Source organism: Grampus griseus (genome assembly GCF_964374135.1).
Source record: "Grampus griseus genome assembly, chromosome: 9".
NCBI classification, from domain to species: domain Eukaryota; kingdom Metazoa; phylum Chordata; class Mammalia; order Artiodactyla; family Delphinidae; genus Grampus; species Grampus griseus.
Genome location: NC_139003.1, coordinates 70,246,452 through 70,256,328, shown reverse-complemented (window position 1 = coordinate 70,256,328; position 9,877 = coordinate 70,246,452).

The following is a 9,877-nucleotide window of genomic DNA, read 5'->3' as shown; positions in this document are numbered from 1 at the left end:
CAGCCAGGTCATTTAATGATTCTATGCTATCTTCTGAATAATCTTACTTGAAAGAACATACTGTCTTTTAGGGAAATTATCACATTCTTCCACTTAATTCGAAAGGTGATAGTATGCTTTTTGATCCCCACAAAGAATAAGGCTAAAAACTTCAATCACAACTTTTGAGTATACTCAGATATGATGAAATATTTTGCCTATTATTCTTCATGTTACTACAATCTTATGAGAGCTTCTAAACACTTTGAATATAGTTATATTCTGCTTCTGTAGTTAGCAATTTGGAGACTGCGGTTGATTTTGGAAGCTACTAATTGTCTGAAGAAAAGAGAAATAACGTCACTGGGACACATTGGCACACCGAAGGCAAGAAAAAGCCCATAATTGCTGTGACTTGGGAGCAAAGAAAGGGAAGCAAATGAACAGGCAATAGAGAATTTTTCAAAAGAGGCGTGTGAAGGTGTTAGAGAATGGAACACATTCAACTCTTCTTTCTTCAGTCTCTAATTAGTACCTGGCCCAACAAACAAGCAGTGATTCTCCATAAGCTGTTGCCATTAGCTGAAATAGCTCTTAAATACTTGACGTCAGCCCCTTCTCTGCCTAGAACAAATTAGGGAAGGGTTTGTCTTAAATTTTGACTCCAGTTAACTATCATTACATCATAATTTTTAAATTTTGTATTGCTCAGATTGAAAGACCAAAAATAAGTGAGCATAACAGCCTGCCTAGATCTGCTTTCTTTGAGAAGCGGGTATAAAGTCCTTTGCTAGGATTAAGCCATTCACTGCCTTATGATGGTGGTGTTTGATTTCGCTCTCCTCCCTTGCTCGTACATCAGAGTTCTTTCCTTCTCTGGGATGACAAAGCTTTGGCCCAGGAGAGACACCCATTAGTCCTTTTTTTCTCTTCAAAAGATGTTTTCTATAACTGACTTCAGAAAGTGGTTCAATAGTATACACTGTAGCTCCCACTCCATCCCACAAGTGGTCTGGTCAAAAATAAATGAAGATTAATACTTGAAATTTATTTTCCTAAGTAGGAAAGACGCAACCTCCTAATTTCCCGGAAGCCAGGGATTTCTGATTAATGCTACTAAGCTAGTTTTCAACCATAACATTCTGATTCTCAGCAGACTGTAGATATCGAACCAGCAACCAAATAGTGCTATTAGTTATCAATCAATCAAGTTTATAAGAACAAGTATTGAGCAATTGCATTATCACTGCTTTATTTTTAAAGCAGAGTCCGCCTTTAAAAAAATAACTGAAACAGATTTTAAGCATTTTTCCTTACACATGCAATCCAAAACTCCAAAATGCATAGTCCCCAGGTTTGGTTTTGTTTATAAACTGATATACAGATCTTCCTTGACATACGATGGGGTTACATCCTGATAAACCCATCGTAAGTTTATAACATCGTTAAGTTGAAAAAGCATTTAATTCACCTAACCTACTGAACATCATAGCTTAGCCTAGCCTAACTAAAACACGCTCAGGGGCTTCCCTGGTGGCGCAGTGGTTGAGAGTCCGCCTGCCGATGCAGGGGACACGGGTTCGTGTCCCGGTCCGGGAAGATTCCGCATGCCGCGGAGCGGCTGGGCCCGTGAGCCATGGCCGCTGAGCCTGCGCGTCCGGAGCCTGTGCTCCGCAATGGGAGAGGCCACGGCAGTGAGAGGCCCGCGTACCGCAAAAAAACAAAACAAAACAAAACATGCTCAGAACACTCACATTAGCCTATAATTGGACAAAATCACATAACATGAAGACTATTTTATTAAAAAAAAGTGTTGAATATCTCATGTAACTTACTGAATACTGTATTGAAAGTGAAAAACAGAATGGTTGTGTGGGAAGAGAATGGTTGTACGTGTATTGGTTGTTTACCCTTGTGATCCTGTGACTGACTGGGAGCTGAGTCTCACTGCTGCTGTCCAGCATCACTAGAGAGTATTGTACTGCATATCGCCAACCCAGGAAGATCAAAATTCGAAGTATGGTTTCTACAGAATACTTATCTCTTTCACACCACGGTAGAGTAAAAAAATCAAAAATCAAACCATCGTAAGTTGGGGGCTGTCTCCATTTGAAAGACTTAGGTGTTTGTGTTGTTTTCTCTCTGATTAGAAAACACATGGAGAGAAATGAGCTCTGGAAATCCAGATAAGGCAATAAATACAACTGTATTATTTCTGGAAGACTGTCCTCTAAAAGTCATGTTAAAATGGCAAGGAAGGTAGGCAGGAATAAGGAAGGGAACAAAGGAGGGAAAGAGAAAAGAAGGGAGGCAGGGAGAGAAGGAAAAGGGAAGAGAAACAAGACTCGGATGCATTAATTTTGAGGGAAGAGAGGCATGGCACATTAAAGTCCCATTAAGAAGGTATTTTACTAAACTTCCATTATTTGGGTGAAACATACCATTCAACCCTGTGAATATGCCTGCCCTGTGTTTAGTCAAATATAAGTGCATTACTGCCTGCAAAGACCTTGGAGAACAGCCTTCAGATCCACTGCCTCTATTCCAACAGCTCAGCACATGTTGGAGCCAGTACAAAAGTAACAGAGACCTCAGAGATTATGCAGTCCCACCCCTGCTTTATTTTACAGATGAAAATGCCAAGGTACAGAGAGAGATGAAATGACTTGTTCCATAGTATAGTCAACAACACACCAATTCTGCTCAGTGGTCCGAAAATGGTTTGGGGCCCCTATTAAATGCTTCATGGTAACTTGATAATAAAACCACCCCCCCTGATATACCCAGTGGTTTTCCAGCCCATTCTCTGAGATTTGGGGGGCAAAGATACAAGAGTCCTATAGTTCTGGCAGAGTATATAAGGCACTTGGCTTGGATTAGCTACACTGTGAAGCTCCTGATCTATTACCACCTTGGTATATGGTTAAGCGGTTGGAAGCTGAGAACTAATTTCTCTCACTGTATTCTGATTGCTCAAGAAAGAAAAAATTTACTGTACAACATTAGCCTTTACTAAAAGTGAAAATATAGTTTCAAAATTGGTAGCAATCTCAATCATCTACTACAATTCTAAAAAGTATTTTCTAACACACTTTATTTTGAAAATGCACCAAAATTGTCTTTAAAATATGTAAAGTACTTGGGAATCATAAGAAAATTAACAGCTATGATAATCAAATTTTAGATGAAATAAAAAATACAGTTAAAATCATAAACAGGTTCTGTGAAGAAAAAACACACTACCAGAATAACAAAAAGAATGGTTTCAAAACTCATTTCCATTTTCTTTTGCATGGAATCTGATGTTCTGGCCTCTGCAGTTACTGTATGTTAAAGCATTAGCTACAGCAAGTCATGTTAACCAAATATGTAACCTGGAAGAAATAACGTGTGAAGCCATTAGGTCTGATCAACAGGTTACCTGAATTACTTTATCAGATTAGTCACTGGATGCTGTGAAAATCAGCGAGATTAAGGTTCTCACTTAATGGTCTTGAGCAAGTAAACTTCAAACTAAAAAAGTAAAGAATGAGGTTTGCTATGGTCTGAATGTTTGTGCTCCTCCAAAATTCATATGTTGAAATCCTAACCCCCAAGATGATGGTATTAGGAGGTGGGGCCTCTTGGAAGTGATTAGATCATGAGGGCAGAGCCTTTACAAATGGGATTAGTGCCCTTATAAAAGAGGCCCCAGAGAGTTTCCTAGCCCCTTCCACCACTGGAGGTTACAGCAAGCCCTCACCAGACTCTGAATTGGCCAGCTCCTTGATCTTGGACTTCCCAGCCTCCGGAACTGTGAGAAATAAACGTTTTGTTTACAAGCCACCTAGTCTACGGTATTTTGTTACAGCAGCCTGAACAGAGTAAGACAGGGTTAATAAACCAAAGCTAGCAGCACAGTGGGGTACCCTGAACAGTGTGAATACCTTGAGAAAGACAGAGGTGACGAAGACACTACTAGGGTTGCCAGATTTAGCAAAGAGTAATAATGATAATACAGGATGCCCAAATAAATTTAATTTTCAAATAAACAACAAATATTTGCAGTATAAATATGTCCCATGCAATATTAGGGACGTACTTGTAGCTAAAACATTATTTGTTGATATGAAAAAATTCCAATTTAATTGAGAATTCTGTATTTTATCTGGCAACCTAGACACTGATGAAGAGGAACATAAACTCACACATCATATAACTTTGGTTCACACCCCAGGCTCCACCACTGACCTTAGGCAAGCTCTTTAAATTCTCTGAAAACTGCCTGGAACTCGAAAGTGTTACTGCAACACCAAAATTAAATAATATTAAAGTGCCAATGCATCAATAACTATTCATTTCTCTGCTTGCCGTCATGTACTTAAGAATTCTGTACAGGGTTGACTTGGTTGGACTCAGAAGACATTTTTTTATCCAGGTTACTAATTTTATTCCCAATTGCTCCTCCTTGAACCTAGACAGCACATAAGGTGCTTAAAACCTTGGCTTATAATCGAACTACTAATATCTTTAATCCAAAGCAAAACATAGTATGACTTGGGGAAAAATGTTTATAGCAAATTGATAGCCAACATTAATAAATCTCTCACCCTCAGAAATTGGTAGTCTCCACAGAAGGACTGGACTTTCTGTGGCCAATAAACTAAATTGAAAAGTCTCCAGCCAACTGTAATAAACACAGAATTGAAAGCTAATAAAGCACCACAGGGCATTTCAAGCTAACTCAGCAGGAGAGAGCTCACCAATATAGATGTGTTTATAGATGGTGACTAAAGATATAATAATTAATCTGCTTTTGAACTAATGAACAAATCACATGCTTCCTTAAAATACAAAGCACAAAGCTCTTAGCTGGTAATTAAGTTCAGGAGTGGAATAAACACTCGATTTGCAGTAAAGGATAAGGATCATAAACAGTAACGCACAGCCATCCAAGTCTTGCCTGCCTGCCTCGGAAAACACAAGTGCCCTATTGAGGATGTAAAAATTGACGTGACGCTATCATTCACCTGTGGTTTTTAACTCTCAACGAGATCCAAGATCATTTATTGTAAGACGAAATCCTTACATCCTTAAGGACCTTTTACAAAGGAATTACTTCAAACTGGTTATAAGAAAGCTAAATATAGTATTTTTACAATAATAATGACAATATTTAAAGCTTGTACAAGTTCAACCACAGAAAACAGAAGTGAATCAATACTAGAGATCCTATAAATCAGTTATTCTCCTTCTCCTTTATAAGTGTTTAGAGTAGCTGACTACATGAATAAGAATTCTTTGTATACAATTCAATGGAATCAGATTCTTGCTCACTGATAAAAGAGGAAAGAAGGAAGACAGATAGGTAGACAGACAGATAACAGATGAGAATCAGACCAGGAGTCCACAAATTACGGCCCAAGAGAAAAATCTGACCCTTGGCCTCTCTTACCATGGCCCACAAGGTGAGAGTGGCTTTCACACTTTTAAATGGTTAAAAAATATTAAAAAAAAATATTTCATGACATTAAAATTATGTGAAATTGAAGGAAATACAAGGAAGTTGTCCATAAATAAAGTTTCATTGGAACACAGCCACGCCCATTTGTTTACCTAAATGGTGCTTTTGTGATGCAGCAGCAAATGGAATACTTAGAACACAAGCCATATGGCCCATAAAGACTAAAATATTTACTTTCTTGTCCTTTGCAGAAAAAGTATGCCAATTCCTGAGGTAGACAGATAAGTAGGTAGATAACACAAACTGTAACCCTTTACTATCTACACTATTCTAAAAGGTTCCACTAGAATTCCAAAAGATAGCCATTGAAATCACTGTAGTACTTTGTGATGTATTTTATCATCGCTTAAAAAACAAAACATATTTATCATGAGCCAGTATTATTGCTACATTTGATTATACGTATACTTTCCCTCAGAAAATGGACTTTCAGGAAAGACCCAGAAGCTCAGGTTGCAGCAGGATTTCTGCTATTCTCTCTGCAGAGGATTTCTCTGCCTTCTCCCTTTCCTCATTACCCACAGTCTGATGTTGCCTGCACAGCCCTTTCCCTTCCCAGTCTCTGATCCCAGGCTGGGGCAGTGTCCCAGGTGGCAGGGATGGACATGGCTGAGACCCAGGGTAGAAGATGGAAGGGTAACCTCAGTACCCCTGCAGCTGTTCTCAGCCACCAGTCAATCTCCTCTAACATACTTTTCTCTTTCTTTCTCACCAAACCTGGATATTTCTCTGAAATATAAGTAGATCCTACTTCCATACTTTGGATTCAAGGAAGCACTAGTATGCTCTTCATGCACTTTTAATTTCCCCTGCAGGTATAAGAGAAAAAATGAGGGAAAATAAAGAAGCTCCCTCCACACCACCACCACCACCACCATCACCATCTATTTCCTCTACTGCTGACAGTATTGGAAAAAAAAAATTAGAAAATATGAATCAAGTTATCTATGCCCAAAATACTGCTTGTAAAAAGAAGTTGCCCAATAAACATTTCTTGAGTGAATAAGCTGAAGAATAAATGAATCTATCCTACCTGCTTCTTTTATAGAAACTACAGTTGATGGAGGAATCACATGACTTCTCAGCTGGCTGGAGCGAGCTAAAACAAAAGTTTGGATTTTATGACCTTCCCCTTAACCCAGGCCATTGCTCCCTAGAGGCAGACAATGCAGAAGACGTGGATAACATTCACCCAACAGACATTCCACCTTCTTCTATGTCAGCAGATCTTCAGATGAGCTTGGCAACATGCTCAGAGGAGATGGGCATCTGCCTCACACCCTACAACATGAACTACAACTCATCCTAAGGCTTAGACTCTAAGCCAGTTCTAACAATCTGATTTTTGGTGGCCTGTGATTGGTTTAGAAGCAGACTTCTGATGCAGAGTTCTGGCCAATGGTATGTAAAGGGAAATACGCCCAGGAAAGGGCCTTCTGGGAGACAGTTTCCTACTTAATAAGATTAAGAGATCACTCCTTATTCTTTCACCTTTCAAAGTTTGTTACACAAGGACAAGATTCTTGTGCCTCAGTGGATATCTTATGAGTGTGGGGTTATACAGATTTCCAAGAACCTAACCTAACCTAGAGCCTTGACGTCACTAGCTGTTGAATCAACCAATGTTGAAACTGCTTATTCCAGACTTCTTGTGTGCGAGAATAAACCTTATATTCAAATTGAGTAGGCTCCTGCTTGGAGCCAAAAAGCAAGTTGAATCATGTATCCACCCTTGAAAGATGACCTGCTCCCTACCTTCACCCCCATCCTGCCTTAGTCTCCACCCCAGGTCACAGGCACTATAGACAGCATCATAAGAAAAAATGCTGGTTCTCGTTGCCAAGATAGCAGGAGGACTTGAAGTGCCCAGCTCTCCCCGAGAGAGCTAGAAGCTCTAGTCTATTCCAAGCCAAACTCCAAATGCATTTACAATAATAGAAATATTATTATATATGTTGTGTGGGCCCCATGATGATTTTAGAGCAGAAACTGTACAATATGGTTTAAATAGGCTTTTGTGGGTTGGCCTGGAAACCTAACATTGTTTCTATGGAAAAATGTTTCAAACTCCAAACAACTCTGTTCGAACTGAACTTTTGAATGCAACCTATTTTAAATTGGGGGGCTGTGTACTTATTTACAATTAAAATACACAGGGATGAAAGTGAGCTAGCTGCAAAAATCACATTTGGACTGTGGCTTTAAATTGATCAATGTCCCTTTGCCATTTTGGATAAAATATCTCTGACTAAAAAGGGGTCTTGACTTCTTGCAGTACCAAATAACAGCGCATAATCAGAACTAAAATAAAATATCAGACTCTATTTTAAAGTAATTTTCTGTTGGAAGAGGAGGTTACCTTACAAATTAAATAGTGCTCACTGTACCAAAATCTGTCACTGTAACCATTGTGTCTTTAGTGACACTGGGAAATATTTCAAGCAGTAATTTGATGAGTGCATGAAAGTCTTCCCCCCAAGTAAAAAAACAAAAAAAACGAAAAAAAAAAACAGCAGAGATTTTTGTATTTAAGAGTGAATCCAAATCCTTAGAGTTTTGTGTTCAAGTCAACCAACAACTATAACTTGACCCCCACTCCCCACAAATCTCCAATTTTTGGTCCAGATACTAGAGCTGGATCAGAGTATAGTTAAAAAAAAAAAAAAGTACTTCCTAGTTATTGTAGCTTGTTGTCTCTATTTCCTCAAATGTAAAGTGAAAATAATACCATCTAGGTCCCAGAGCTGTTGTGATGTTTACATATAGCATTGCCCAGTGCAACGCCTGAAAACTAGCAAGCGCTCAGTGTCAGTTCCATTACTTTCTATCCTCTTCTCCCCCTGTAAGAATACTGCCCTCGTATAACATATCCAAATTCTCTCCAACCTACACACATAACTGACAACCAGAGTTTATTCTACTGGTAAATACGCATATGGTGTCTAAAGAAAATCAAGTCTAACATAATCTTTCAACTGTATGTGAAAATGAATTAACATTTCTCTCTGCCTTACATAAAATATTATGATTCATTGCTATGGGGACTTTTCAATACCGCAGTGACTGTAACATATTTAAATTCTGCTGAAACCATGGATCTAGATGTTGGCTTTCTGGGAAATCAGCATGTTGAAGAAACACAGGGGTAGTAACTCTGTTTCATTAAAAGGGTGAAAAAGAAGAAAATTAACAATTTCAATTCAAATCAAGGTTTGACATGATTCAGAGAATGTCATCTTTACCTCAAGATCTCATCTTTTCCTTGTGAACTATTAAGTTTCAGAGTGTCCTAAACTATTCTCAGCCCAACTATTTTTTTTACTTAAAAATAACTTGCAATGATCACTGAATGCCTGTGAAAATAATGATGTCTGTAGTTAACATAAGGCAGTAAAGATTAGACCTCAGTGTTCTTAATGTGTTGAAATTAACACTGAAAAGCTGGAATTCATTCTTTCAGTTAACTTGACTGCCACACTGAGCATATCTCTGTGTATTGCTCCCTGAAAATGTTCAGTTTTGGGATGCTGATTAGAAGCTGTCTCTTTTCAACCCTCTACAGATAATTTCAAGGTGTAACTTGCATACTGTTCCAGTACTCTCCTTACCTTGGCTGCATGTCTTGTCCTTCCTCTGTTTATTAAATCTGCCAACTGGCAGAATGAACACCAGGTAAACCAAAGAGGTGCCTTTGTTCTATGTGATTATCCTGCAAAGCAAATGAAGCTGCTGCCACAAGTCTTCCAGAATAAAACCTGACTCTCTGTGCAAGTGTAAAACTCTGTGGCAAGTGCAACCCTACCCAGGGCAGCTGTCTATGTTTTTCAGTGTACAGTCCCTAAAGACTATTCAAAAGGCAATGTAGTATTTTGGCAAGAAATTGATATTATAGAGGAATGAGTCTTGTCAATTTTCCTAAGCCACACTTCCCACTCATAAAATGTAAGTTTTCAAATAAAATAATTTAAATTAACTTTCCCCACCTCTTACACTCCAGTAACCTATTTATCTGTCAGACTTTATCCCCAAATTGAGATTTATCAGTGACCAGAGAAGTAAATAAAGCATAGTTTCCTCATGGGGCTCTCCACACTTCTTTCCCCAAAGTGCAATTTGGCCTTGCTCACATCTCTCATACCTGCAATATTATGCTTTAAGTCCAAACACCCACAATCTACCTTACTGCCTGCATGGAAGTAAACTCTCATCCTTAAGTGCCCACAAAGAGTCTTCGATTCCTTAACAACCAGCAAGCTCTATCTACAAATCACCACCACGCCCAAGAGAAGAGCAAATCAAATTGCTTTTGAAAGATACAAAGAGAAGCAAAAACTAAAAGCTCTCATTCTTAATCTAAAAACAATGCATATGTATGAGCAACACTAAACTCTAAAT